The following is a 14,226-nucleotide window of genomic DNA, read 5'->3' as shown; positions in this document are numbered from 1 at the left end:
GAACTAGATCTTGTGATAACCAACCAAGCTATGTATATTGTGCTTGCATGGCCTTGGTTCATAGCATATAACTTTAGAAGTACTTAATTCTCTTTGAAGGCTAGTGTTTTACCTTTCTCTTTAAAGGAGATCACATTATTACTTAATAATTTTATTATAGATCCATGCATTCTAGATTCTTACTACTCTGCCCTTGAACTTTTACTTTGTTGTGAAGGTTACCGAGAAAGTGATGAATAAGAAGCCTGGATCCTTTTTAGAATCTCATTGACTCTGGAATCCATTTCACTTAGGTCTCATGGCATGCCATAACACTGAGGCTTCACTCATCTGAGAGCTTAATGATCAATTTTTGGCTACAGATCAAAGAACCTACCTATTACTAATCCTTCTAAATCATACAGTTTGAAAAGGCTGACTAAACAGTCCTTTTTGAATGCTTGAAGAACTACTGTAGGGTATATGGCAAATTCTTTGAGTAATTTCTTTCCTACCTCTCTGGATGCACTTACTGGATGGCTTCAGAGTGTAAGTTTCTTCCCCAGCTTCACTCCCTGTTGTAAGTTCTACAAAGCTGCATATTGGATCTTCTTTCATTTACAAGGTATGTGTCTCCACCTGTTAATCAAGTCTGAAAGAAACATTCACAGTATAGCTGCTATGCAGATGATACACAGACATAGCTCTTCTTCTCCCAGAAACTCTTTGATCGTAGTGAAGGCTGTGCATATGGCATCCTTTCTTGGATGAGTATAAATAAACTTAAATTCAACCCATCCTGGACTGTTACTGTGACATTTCTCCTCTGGGACAGTGATCAAGGAGCCTCAGTCCTCACCACTGACACTGGTGGGGGAATGTTCACTGTGAGAAAAATAGATATTTGCACTGTTTTCAGATACAGATCTCTGTACCAAGTGCAATTTCCCTTAAGAGCACACAGGGAATGCACACTCCAATCCTGTGGTTGGACTTTCTTGCTAGGCCCCAAATAAGACTCCTCACTGACCACTATAGAGCTGAATCCTTAACTGGGTGTTTCAAGCCAGGCCCTCCATCATGCTCTTTATGAAATCAGTCCTCTCAGTGTCCCAGTTCAAAGTAGCTGTCACACACACACATACTCTCTTTGAGATTTGATTTACACACACACACACACACACACACACACACACACACACACACACACACACACACACACACACACACACAAACACACACACACACACACACACACACACACACACCTGGCATGGCTTACCTGCTCTGCCACCTCCACCTAGACTATAAGGTAGATTTACTGCAACCAGAACACCCAAAGCTAGTTACTTTAAGGCTCTTATTAGTGTGCCCAATTACACTTAGTAAAATTAATACTTATACAAATGGTAGTGTTTAACCAAGCAGCAAGACTTTCAGGAACATGGAGCCACAGTGCCACTAAATAAATGCAAGTACTGTCAAAGGTTAAATATTTTCTAAAAGACCAGCCACAATGAAGGGTTTAGATATATTTAAAAATAAACAAAAAAACATGAGAATACTGAATATCTATTTACAATAAACACCAGAGTTTCAATCACATGAAATATAAAAACAACACAGACAGAAAGACTCAGACAGATAGAGAAAAAAAAACAACATTTAGTTAATCTCACTATATTTTTCTGACTGAAAAATTACTATTCCCTAGTTACTTACTAAATCAAGGCAAGGTTAACATTGGATGAGTGTCTTGTCAGGTCCAAAAACAGAGTGCACTTCCTACATCTCTCATTAGTATTCAAATACTATTTCAGTACTGGCTACAGAATGATATCACATCTGGCCACCTGACTCTGTGTTTCCCACACTACCCCCTCACTAGAAACTGAGCCAGGCTCTGGCACTGATGTGTCACAGTACACACATAGAGCTTTAGCTAAAGGTTATTACAGCATCTGGAAACTGTAAAGCAATTCCAACACTTCCACCCTTCCTGCAGAGACTAGCAAGCAATTCTCTGGCTGCATTCAGACCTGTGAGATAAACTCTTTATGGCCTAAACCAAGTTATTTAATTTCAGGCTATTTTTCTTAGGGTTAGCTGGCTGAGCTTAACCCCTTCTCTTCTTTTCTGTTAAAATGCATGCATTCATCAGTTACAGCAATGCAGTCTTGATATACATGTATATTTCTTTTCTGTCCAGCAGAACCCACTGTTGATACATTTTTTGCACAAGCAACTTTACAAATACACTTTTAACACACGCATCTGTACAAACCAGTTTGATATTCAAATGGCATATAATTCTTTACAAAACTCCAGCTAGCTATGCTGCCATATGTTTCACATGCACTGTCCTACTCCCCACCCCCTCTGCACAACTGGCACTATCTCACATCATTACAGTTGCCATGGAGAACATTTTAAGCCATTGTCAGCTCCTTGCTTTATTCTACATATAGTTTGTGGTGGAGGCAAACTCATGTTTGTTTCCAAGAAGCATAATCTCAATGTGGTATTCGATTAAATACTTTGCTCAACTTAATGATAGTAATGCAGACCAAAGTAATAGGCTGACCAACTTACTGCAGCATCCTTTTCCTGGAGTTTCCTAACACTGTACTTGAAGGGTGACAGCAGGTAAAGAACTGAATAATTATATTCCTTACTGGATCTTCTTGATATTTAGGTCTTGGCGTTATCCAGTCCCTGAACCATGGGATTCACTACTTCAGCAGCTACAGGAATTAGTTACTATTTCTGCTTTCCTGTTTATGACTTCCAAAAAGGTTTTAAATGGTAGATAATGTATGTTTTGCTGTACTGTACTGGTTATTTGTCTCACTTTACTTGTTTTTATCTTGCTCTTTGGAAGTTTTATATGCATAGAAATTAAGGGGTTGATGAATGAAGAGAATGAGGGGGATAGAAGGTTGGATGATGTGAGGATAGTGAATCATGAGGTACAATGGATTAGCAAGGAGAAAGTAAGGATAGCCATGAAGAGGATGAAGAATGGAAAGGCTGTTGGTCTAGATGACATACCTGTGGAAGCATTGATGTGTTTAGGTGAAATGGCAGTGGAGTTTTTAACCAGATTGTTTAATGAAATCTTGGAAATTGAGAGGATGCCTGAAGAATGGAGAAAAAGTGTTTTGGTACCGATTTTTAAGAATAAGGGTGATGTGCAGAGCTGTAGTAACTACAGAGGGATTAAACTGATCAGTCACAGCATAACGTTATGGGAAAGAGCAGTGGAAGCTAAGTTAAGAAGGGAGGTGATGATTAGTGATCAGCAGTATGGTTTCATGCCAGGAAAGAGCACTGCAGATGTGATGTTTTCTCTGAGAGTGTTGATGGAGAAGTACAGAGATGGTCAGAAGGAGTTGCATTGTGTTTTTGTAGACTTAGAGAAAGCATATGACAGGGTGCCTAGAGAGGAGTTGTGGTATTGTATCAGGAAGTCTGGAGTGTCAGAGAAATATGTAAGAGTGGTACAGGATATGTACGAGAGTAATATGACAGCTGTGAGGTCTGTGATGGGAATGATGGATGTGTTTAAGGTGGAGGTGGGGTTACATCAAGGATCAGCTCTGAGCCCTTTCTTATTTGCAATGGTGATGGACAGGATGACAAACGAGATCAGACAGGAGTCCCCGTGGACTATGATGTTTGCACATGACATTGTGATCTGTAGTGAGAGTAGGGAACAGGTGGAAGAGACCCTGGAGAGATGGAGATATGCTCTAGAGAGAAGAGGAATGAAGGTCAGCAGGACTAAGAATATATGTGTGTGAATGAGAGGGAGGATAGAGGAATGGTGAGGATGCAGGGAGTAGAGGTGGTGAAGGTGGATGAGTTTAAGTACTTGGTATCAATAGTTCAGAGTAATGGTGAGTGTGGAAGAGAGGTGAAAAAGAGAGTACAGGCAGGATGGAGTGGGTGGAGAAGAGTGTCAGGAGTGATTTGTGACAGATGAGTACCAGTAAGAGTGAAAGGGAAGGTCTACAAGAGGGTAGTGAGACCAGCTATGTTATATGGGTTGGAGACAATGGCATTGACAAAAAGGCAGGAGTTTGAGCTGGATGTGGCAGAGTTAAAGATGTTAAGATTTGCACTGGGTGTGACGAGTGTGGACAGGATTAGGAATAAGTATATTAGAGGGTCAGCCCAGGTTGGAAGGTTTGGAGACAAAGCCAGAGAGGCAGGATTACGTTTGTTCGGACATGTGCTGAGGAGGGATGCTGAGTATATTGGGAAAAAGATGCTAAGGATGAAGCTACCAGGTAATAGGAAAAGAGGAAGGCCTAAGATAAGGTTTATGGATGTGGTGAGAGAGGACATACAGGTGGTTGGTGTGACAGAGCAAGATGCAGAGGACAGGAAGAAATGGAAACAGATGATCCACTGTGGTGACCCCTAATGGGAACAGCCGAAATAAGATGATGATGATATGCATAGAAATTAAGCTGAGTGACTGATACTGTAGCCATAATATTGCATGGTTAAGCAAATGAGAAGTCAGTATTATTACTGATGTGAGACAGTATGTGGAAAAATTATATATGTTTATATATTTTTCTGTCATACTTCTCTGCTTAATTTATACATAAACACTGATGTGACCCAACAAATGCATTGTACTTCTTTCAGTGTTTCTCACCTATTCTTTGCTTGCACAGAATAATTCCTGTAAGATTTTGCTTTGAATTCTTGGGGTTACTATCAGTTCATCGAAAAGTCAGCAGTTCGAACACCATATGTTCGAACTGTGACATTCAAAAACTGATTATCGCGAAGCCGCGGAACACTGAATTTTTTCCCAGGGAAAGAATTTGGTGGGCTGTTTCTGTGGCTTCGCTACATTCAGTACTGTGGTGGAAAGTTATGGGTCGGCTTCAGGTAAGTGAGCGATTGTACAGACGTTAGGGTTAGGTCGCGGGTTAAGTGAGTTAGGATTAGGGCACGGGTTAGATGAGTTAGGGTTAGGGCGCGCGTGAGGTGGGTGTGCGATAGTGACAGACATTAGGGTTAGGGTGGGATAGGTGAGTTAGGGTTAGGGCATGGGTGGTGGGTGTGTGATAGTGACAGACTTCAGGGTTAGGGCGGGAAAGGTGAGCTAGGGTTAGGGCACGGGTCAGCTGAGTGTGCGATAGTGACGGATATTAGAGTTAGGGTTTGGGTTAAGGTAAGTGGATAGATAGTAGTGTATGTACAGTTTAGTATAGGATCAGATGTAGGATTTTAAGTGTATGTGTGTGAATTGCTGTTTTTTTGGTGTGCTTGTGTTGTGTGTGTGTTTCTTGGAACAGCGATTTTTTTCCCTGGGAAAAAAGTCGCTGTTCTAAGACTTCAATGTTTTTGCACTTCGAGGTTAGAAGTTCGAACATATGGTGTTTGAACTTCAGCTGTTTCAGTGAACTGATATAGACCTGAATTCTTGTATTCTTGAGTAATGTATGCCCCTATTGCTTCTTGAGGAACACTGTTTTATCTCTTCTTAACATTTGCAGTGAAGAGGAATTTCTCCTTGAATCCAATAAGTTTTCCATATTTTAGTATTATGCTGTTGTCTTTTGTTCTGCTATTTCCCTTGATAAAGTATGGTACTGGGATTTTAGCAATGTTGTAAGGTACTGTAACAATAGATCTCCCAGGAGAGGCCATTGTAACATTAAATCTGATAAGTGAAGGCCCATCCTCAGTAACTTGTTGAACAAAGGCTGTAGGCAGTAGGACCAACTTAGCACACCAATATTTCCCAGGTAGCTAATTATCATTACCCTATAATGCAACAAATTGTTCTATTCCATAACTTCTCTTCTGCATAAAGAGCTAAGGCAGACATCTGTTTATTCTTACAGAACTTACAGTCAGTTTTGTCTAGTACTTCATTTTTATAGTATTTTCTAGAGCTGTTTGTGTTTGTACATTTGTCCCTCAGCAGATGATCTTGTTAAGGTTGTTACATTTTTAACTTATTTGTTCTAAATGATTTGCTTTTTGGGCAGCTGTCCCTGTTTTAAATTAGAGCACAAGTTTCAGTGGTATGCCTATGGGTGTGAAAAAAATCTCTCCAGGATAGGTGTAAACAATGTCTCATTTTTGGGGGGAGACTTCTACTCCTTATAAATGTTCAGTTTATGTTGAACTGTGTTTCTTAACTCTCCATCAAAGAAGAGGTAAATTATAGCCTCATCCATACATGAAAATGTTATCAGCTTGGATTTTTGTGGGAAAAGAGTCCATTATTTTGTTTTACTTCATCCTCAGCTTCAAGATAATCTGAAACATTGCTGAATAATGCTTAAAGAGTTAATGATAGAAAGTGCCAAAAGAAGCCTAAGATTCATGAGTGCTCATGTATCTCCTCTCTGGTATCTCAGGTAGCAACTAAACACATGTAGCCTTCATTTCAAAAAAGTAATATTAAAATTATTAGGAAGTCTCTGTTTCATGAAACAGTCAAAATGTATATATTTTGCATTTGTGACTGTAAGACAAAGTTGTTACTAGGACAGAAAGAAAGGGGCAGCTGCCCTGAGTGCATGATTTTAGGGTCAGAATATGGGTCCTATCAAATAATTGAACAGCCACATTGTCAAACATGATATGGTTGAACTCATATCGACAGTGCCGTCCATCGAAAAAAAATCGACACAAACACAACACCCACACACACCACAAAACTGCTTTTGCAGGGAGGAAAGCCTCCTTGCACCCCCACACCCCCTGCTAATTATATATACCAACTCCGAGATCACACTACAGTGGGGAAAAGGGCAAATTAGTTTGATCCCTACTGTGGCGAAAGTAGGTACTGCCAGCACAGCTAGCTGGAATGTTGTGAATAATTATATGTCATTTGTGAATATCAACCTAATTTATATAAGATGCTTCTGTTACAAATGTATTAGAACTGTATGTCATGTGTATATCAAACTGCTCTTTACAGATATTTGTGTTGAAAAGGTATTTCTAAAGTTCTGTGTTTAAAATGTATCCACAGCGTGCCATACTGGAAGAGAGCAGACATGTACATACACTATTGTAACTGTTTACATGTATATATTTTAACTGTGGAAACTGGAATACAAGAGGATAACCACAGTCCAGCAAACTTTAGAAAAATATTTGAAATTAAATTACTTTCTAGGCTAGGCCATAAAAGAGGCTATCTCTCAGGTTTCAATACAGCGAGAGACACAAAGTCTGTACTAGGAAGCTTTCTGTATTGCCCTTAGGGTAAACTAATTGCTACTTTGGAAGCATGAAGGACTACAATTGTTTTATGACTTCCAGCATCTCCCAAAGATCTGACCAAAAGCCCTTGTATGAATATTTTTCCAGGTAGATGCTAAATACTGCCAGCTTCAGCAATGGGGGTTTGCATGAGAACCATAAGTCAGATGACCAGAAATTATGTCATTCTGCAAGCTATCTCAGCATTAATATTTTAGATATTATTTTGAGATGTCTCTTAGTGAGACAGGCCATTCTGCATTCTGTTTTGGACCAGACAGCAATAAGAACCATTCACCAGATCTGCCTTGCTCTAATGAAATAAGTTTCTATGGAACAGTATAACTCTCTTAGATACAGTCAGGAATATGCAAAGCTTAGCTTAAATTTTATTTTTCTTTATTTGTGCGAGCCTATAGTGCAATATTATTTTATATATTTCCTGAGGTTTTGAACTGTGAATTTATATTTAGTATTGTCTTGTTCTTTTATTATTTATTATTAAATATATTTAAACCTTTCATTGTGGCTGATCTGTATAGAGATATTTAAGTTTTGAAAGTACTTGCATATTTATTTGGTGACACTGTGTGGCCCACTCCTAATAGCCTTGCTTTTGGTCAAACTACCACTTGTGTTATTACTAATATTACACAGTAAGTTTGGACACCCTTTGTTAAGGGCCATAAGATAGCTGACAGGAGTGACTGGTGGCAGTGAAAACTACCTTATAGTCGGGGAAGAAGGGATCATGGCTAGTAAACCTGTGCCAGCCTTTCCCATGTGTGTGTGTGTGTGTGTGTGTGTGTGTGTGTGTGTGTGTGTGTGTGTGTGTGTGTGTGTGTGTGTGTGTGTGTGTGTGTGTGTAATATAACCTCAAAAAGTATATGTGTCCATTACTTGAGCAGGGGCACAAAGTACTGGTTAGACAGAGTGGGTGCTGGGGGTCTTGGCTTGGTCACTCATCTGAGATCTCAACTCTATAGCTGTGCCAGTGGGGAGTCTTACTGGGGATCTGGTGGGAAGAGGGAGAAACCAGACCCAGCTGAGTGTGGTCTCTGTGTGCTCTTAAGAGAAATTGCATTTGATGCAGAGAGCTACATCTGGAAATACTGTTTGTGTACCTGTTATCCTCTCAGTGAACATCCCCCACTGTTGCCAGTGGTGAGGATTGAGGCTCCTTGATTACTGGTTGGCAGTGGTGGGTCATCACACCTATCAATGCGATCTCAGTTACAATGGTTCAATGGACTGGATTGTCGATGATATTTGTTCAAACATATCACATTCAACAATCTGTCCATTCTATAATTTAATAGAGATCCATTAGGATATTGCAGCTTCCTAAACAAATGCATTTTTTAAGTCTTCAACCAACCTTTTTTTTATCCTCAACTTAAAGTTGATGAAATGCACAGGGTGCCAGATGACAGTTTAGAGAGTCTCTACCTGCAAAATCAGTTGCCATAATGTTGGGTTTCAGCCTTCAATGCAGAAATTTTTGATCCTGAAACAAGGCCCACCCCTGTTTTTTTTTTTTATTTCAGTCATGACAAGTTTGAACAGACCTAATTTCACATTTAACTAAAGTTTTGTGGAGCATTCCTCTCTCATGTTTTTAGTAGTGAACAAGTGTAGAGAGTTGACCATCTCCTAAAATCTCCACAGAGACTTTCCTCACCAGTTTCCATGTTGCTGGCATCAGTCCCAAAAATACTGACATCAGCTGGAATGGCATGTGTATAGATGTCTCAACTTAGGTCATTTGCAAGGTTAACTTAAACATTGTCACCATCGACCTTATAGTTGGTCTTGAGGTCCCTGAAGGTGATGCTGTTGACCTTGATAGTCACTTGAGGTTTGTTGGACTCGAGCCATTGGTACCTATTTCACTCTCCTCATTTTTGGCACTTGTGTTTGATTCTTTGGCAGTGATGTCCTGGAATATGACTCAAGTTGCTTTTCAGACAACACAGCAGTTGGTGCCAATCCATATCATAAGCCTGGAACCATCATTACTGTTGTGTATCCTAGATTATACCATGTTATGATGTCAGCATTTCCACAGCATCAGGATGAGGATGGATCAGAGGCCCTACAGACTTTAGTTTAGAGCAAGATGGGCTGAAATTCTTCCAAAGCTCCCTCAGACCACTTTAGTCGCTTGAAAAAAGTCTTCTTCTTCTTCAGACTGTCCTCCTCCAAAGGTACACAAGAAAGCTTCATACAAATGAAAGCACATATATTCACGTGCTAAATCTTCCACTGTTGATTGGAATGATAATGAGGAAACAAAATTCCCTTACGTCCCCTCCTGATGACCCCAAATATGTGGAGGTTATGGAGACAACATATCAGTGAGGGGGGCTGGCATACTGGCCTCCAGTCCTTCTCACAGCAAATCTTACAGAAAACTTTCAGGTCTACTCAACAGTCATCTTAGGTGGTCCTGCAGATATCCAACATTTTAAAGGTTGCTACAATTGCCACTTGAGAGAAACAAATACATTAGTCCTAGTAACCTGAAAAAGCAGAACATGACCTGTGCTTCCCAGGAAAATAATTTTCTGGTTCAGGGATACTAATGTGGATAATTTGGTGTACCAGATAAGGGGTTTGTGGTGTTAGACCAACTGTGGAAGCACAGGAATGCATTCTCAACTTCTTTCTTTAGAGGTGTTCAGTTACCTGGTTGAATTTCAAAGAGATGTAGTTGATGAAATACACCACATGATAAACCAAATGTCTAATGGACCTGTTAAAGACAACCTGCTATCCTAATCAGTAATGGCATCCAGTATAATAAACCTTATGGTATGGGTTTGTGATAATCCAAACGTGAATTACCTGCTATGGCCATGGGATCTGCCACAGCAATTTGCTGGCACATATGACTCTGGCTGACCAACTTTGGCAAGGGTACCTAAGTGCCTTTATGAATGTCCCACTCACATCCTGTCTTGCCTTATATAAGTGGTACATTTTGAGTTATCTCTGCTTAATATCAGAGCTTTGGCCAGCTAACATCTACCTGAAGTCAGCTGGATGTATAAGTGAATTTAAGTACACTTTTATCTGTTCTTTTGCATATAGTACTGTATTTAATTTATTTATTTGTGTTTTTCACTGAATATTAACTCAACTGAAGTTGTGGCTGTGTCTCTACAGAGTACTTTTTAGAATTTCTGTGTAGCCATTGATAGCAGTGGGGGGTTGTTTCAGCTCATCACTAACATCCTGTCTTGCCTTATATAAGCGGTACATTTTGAGTTATCTCTGCTTAATATCAGAGCTTTGGCCAGCTAACATCTACCTGAAGTCAGCTGGACGTATAAGTGAATTTAAGTACACTTTTATCTGCTCTTTTGCATAAAGTACTGTATTTAATTTATTTATTTGTGTTTTTCACTGAATATTAACTCAACTGAAGTTGTGGCTGTGTCTCTACAGAGTACTTTTTAGAATTTCTGTGTAGCCACTGATAGCAGTGGAGGGTAGTTTCAGCGCATCACTGACATTCTGTCTTGCCTTATATAAGTGGTACATTTTGAGTTATCTCTGCTTAATATCAGAGCTTTGGCCGGCTAACATCTACCTGAAATCAGCTGGACGTATAAGTGAATTGAAGTACACTTTTATCTGCTCTTTTGCATATAGCACTGTATTTAATTTATTTATTTGTGTTTTTCACTGAATATTAACTCAACTGAAGTTGTGACTGTCTATCTACAGAGTACTTTTTAGAATTTCTGTGTAGCCATTGATAGCAGTGAGGGGTAGATTCAGCTCATCACTAACATCCTGTCTTGCCTTATATAAGTGGTACATTTTGAGTTATCTCTGCTTAATATCAGAGCTTTGGCCGGCTAACATCTACCTGAAATCAGCTAGACGTATAAGTGAATTTAAGTACACTTTCATCTGCTCTTTTGCATACAGTACTGCATTTAATTTATTTATTTGTGTTTTTCACTGAATATTAACTCAGCTGACATTGTGGCTGTCTCTCTACAGTTAGTTCCCCAACCTCCCTGTTCTTGTTTTGGTATTAATGTTGGTGGCTTTGAAATTGCCCACCCCTCTTGTAGATTTTTATTTGGATACTCCTTCTGTGCCCATCTCATTTGCTCACTCAACTGAGTGCAGTGAGATCATATTCTGATTTCAGGCACTCCTACTGTGTACAAAGAGAGCATCTGGGAAGGACAACCCCTGTAACCTCTTAATCCTGGTCTGTTCCTTCCCTCAAAAAAAAAAAAATATATATATCTATATATATATATATATATATATATATATATATATATATATATATATATATATATATGTATGTATGTATGGGTCTACCTGATAACACAGACATGCTAAAACACTGACAACGAAATCACCGACACCACAAAACCAAAAGTTCAAAAACACAAAAATTTACATGCCTGACAAACCACAATCCCGACAATCAACAAACAAAACAAATCCCCTGTCCAAAAAGCACACACACAACACAAGCACACCAAAAACCTTACAAACCTACACTAAACCTTACATACACAACTATCTATGCACTAACCTTAACCCAAACCTTAATCCTAAGGTCCGCCACTATCGCACACTCACCTAACCCACGCCCTAACCCTAACTCACTTAATCCGCCCCTAACCCAACAGTCTGTCACTATCGTACACTTACCTTAACATGTTGATGTTCTCAGCACTGGGATTTTCAACTGTCGATTATCTCCATTGTCGATCTTCTGGTGTCGGTGTTCTTATCGTCAGCATTGTGGACTTTTGGCATTATCAGGTAGACCTATATATACATATATATATATATATATATATATATATATATATATATATATATATATATATATATATATATATATATATATATATATATATATATATATATATCTTATTCATCTGCTCTTACTGTAACTGTCTTAGTTGCTCTTCTGCGTGCTGTTATCTGTTCAGTCGCTCTTACTCTGCACTTATTACTGCTTGTTAGAGGCCTTCTAATTTACTGCCTTCTGCACTTATTTTTTAGTCATTTGTTAATTTAATTACATTTATTTGAACTGTATTTGCCGTAGTGTTGCTACACGCTCGGGTGTGCTGGCCTGCACTACAATTAGAATTGTATTTACTGCTGTTTTAGCTGCTTTTCTGTAACAAAAAAAAAATTCTAAGCTTGTTTCCTGCCTTTCCTGTAACTAGTCAAGTCCAGATACAGACTTGCTGTACCAGGACTGTTGGTAAGCTTCTGAGCCCCTCAAGCCTTTCTGTGTTGGAGGGAAGCCTTCTAGCTTATCAGTGGGAGTGGTAAGCACTAGGTAGCCTATCTACCATGGGAAGAGTGAGTTTTGGCCCTGAAATTGTAGTTCATTGGCCGTTTGGGCAGTTTTTCCATCTCTTTCTACTTTCTGGTTAAAAGCCTGTTTTGCGTTTGGTCCCCGCCTTTCCTATAACTAGTGTAATCCAGGTACAGATTTGCTGTATCCAGGACTGTTGGTAAGCTTCTGAGCCCCCCAAGCCGTTCTCTGTTGGAGAGAAGCCTTCTAGCTTATCAGTGGTAGTGGTAAGCACTAGGTAACCTATCTACCACAGGAGGAGTGGTTTCTGGCCAGAAATTATAGTTTATTGGCTGTTTCGGAAGCTTTTCCATCTCTTTTACCCTTCTGATTTAAAAGCCTGAGTTTGCACTTGTTTCCTGCCTTTCCTGTTACTAGTCTAGTCTAGGTACAGATTTGCTGTATCCAGGACTCTTTGTAAGCTTCTGAGCCCCCCAAGCCTTTTTGTGTGGAGGAAAGCCTTCTAGCTTATCAGTGGGAGTGGTAAGCATCAGGTAGGCCTATCTACCACAAGAGGAGTGGTCCCTGGCCCAGAAATTTTAGCTATTGGCTGTTTGAGCAGTTTTTTTTTCCATATCTTTCAACTTTCTGGTTTGAAAGCCACACTTGTGCCTGTTTCCCACCTTTACTATAACAAGCCTATTCCGGTTACAGAGTTGTTGTATCCATAATTGTTAGTAAGCTTCTGAGTCCCCAAGTCTTTCTGTGTTGGAGGAAAGCCTTCTAGCTTATCAGTGGGAGTTGTAAGCACTAGGTAGCCTATCCTCCATGGGAAGAGTGAGTTTTGGCCCAGAAATTGTAGTTTATTTGGCTGTTTGGGCAGTTTTCCATCTCTTTCAACTTGCTGGCTTAAAAACCTATGTTTGTACTTGTTCCATGCCTTTCCTGTAACTAGTCTAGTCCAGGTACAGATTTGTTGTATTCCAGGCCTCTTTGTAAGCTTCTGAGCCCCCCAAGCCTTTTTGTGTTGGAGGGAAGCCTTCTAGGTTATCAGTGAGAGTGGTAAGCATTAGGTAGCCTATCTACCACAAGAGGACTGGTTCCTGGCCCAGGAATTGTAGCTATTGGCCGTTTGGGAAGTTTTTTCCATCTCTTTCAATGTTCTGGTTTAAAAGCTGCACTTGCGCTTGTTTCCCATGTTTCCTGTAACTAGCCTAGTCCAGATACAGAATTGCTGTATCCAGGACTGTTGGTAAGCTTCTGAGTCCCGCAAGCCTTTCTGTGTTGGGGGAAAGCCTTCTAGCTTATCAGTGGGAGTGGTAAGCACTAGGTAGCCTGTCTACCATGAGAGGAGAGGTTATTGGCCCAGAAATTGTAGTTTATTGACCATTTGGACAGTTTGTCCGTCTCTTTCAACTTTCTGGTTTAAAAGACCACATCTGCATTTGTTTCCCATCTTTCCTGTAACTAACCTACTGGTAGCACTAAAAAGCGTTAAACTGATACAAACCTTCTAGCTTAGGAGAGAGATTTTGGAGTGATTAAGTATCCGTTTTTTGTACTTTATTGCTGTACTTAATTGTTTTCCGCCTAAATGCAGATTTTCCAGCATTTATTGTGATTTAAAAGTTTGTTTTTTTCACATTGTGTACTTATTTGACTGCCTGCACTTTTAAAAAGTTGCTTTTTGTTTAAATAATTTGTTTAAC

The sequence above is a fragment of the Protopterus annectens genome, chromosome 17.part0, assembly GCF_019279795.1.
Source record: "Protopterus annectens isolate FY-2018-M chromosome 17.part0, PAN1.0, whole genome shotgun sequence".
Lineage (NCBI taxonomy): Eukaryota > Metazoa > Chordata > Ceratodontiformes > Protopteridae > Protopterus > Protopterus annectens.
Note: the sequence above shows the minus strand (reverse complement) of the source record.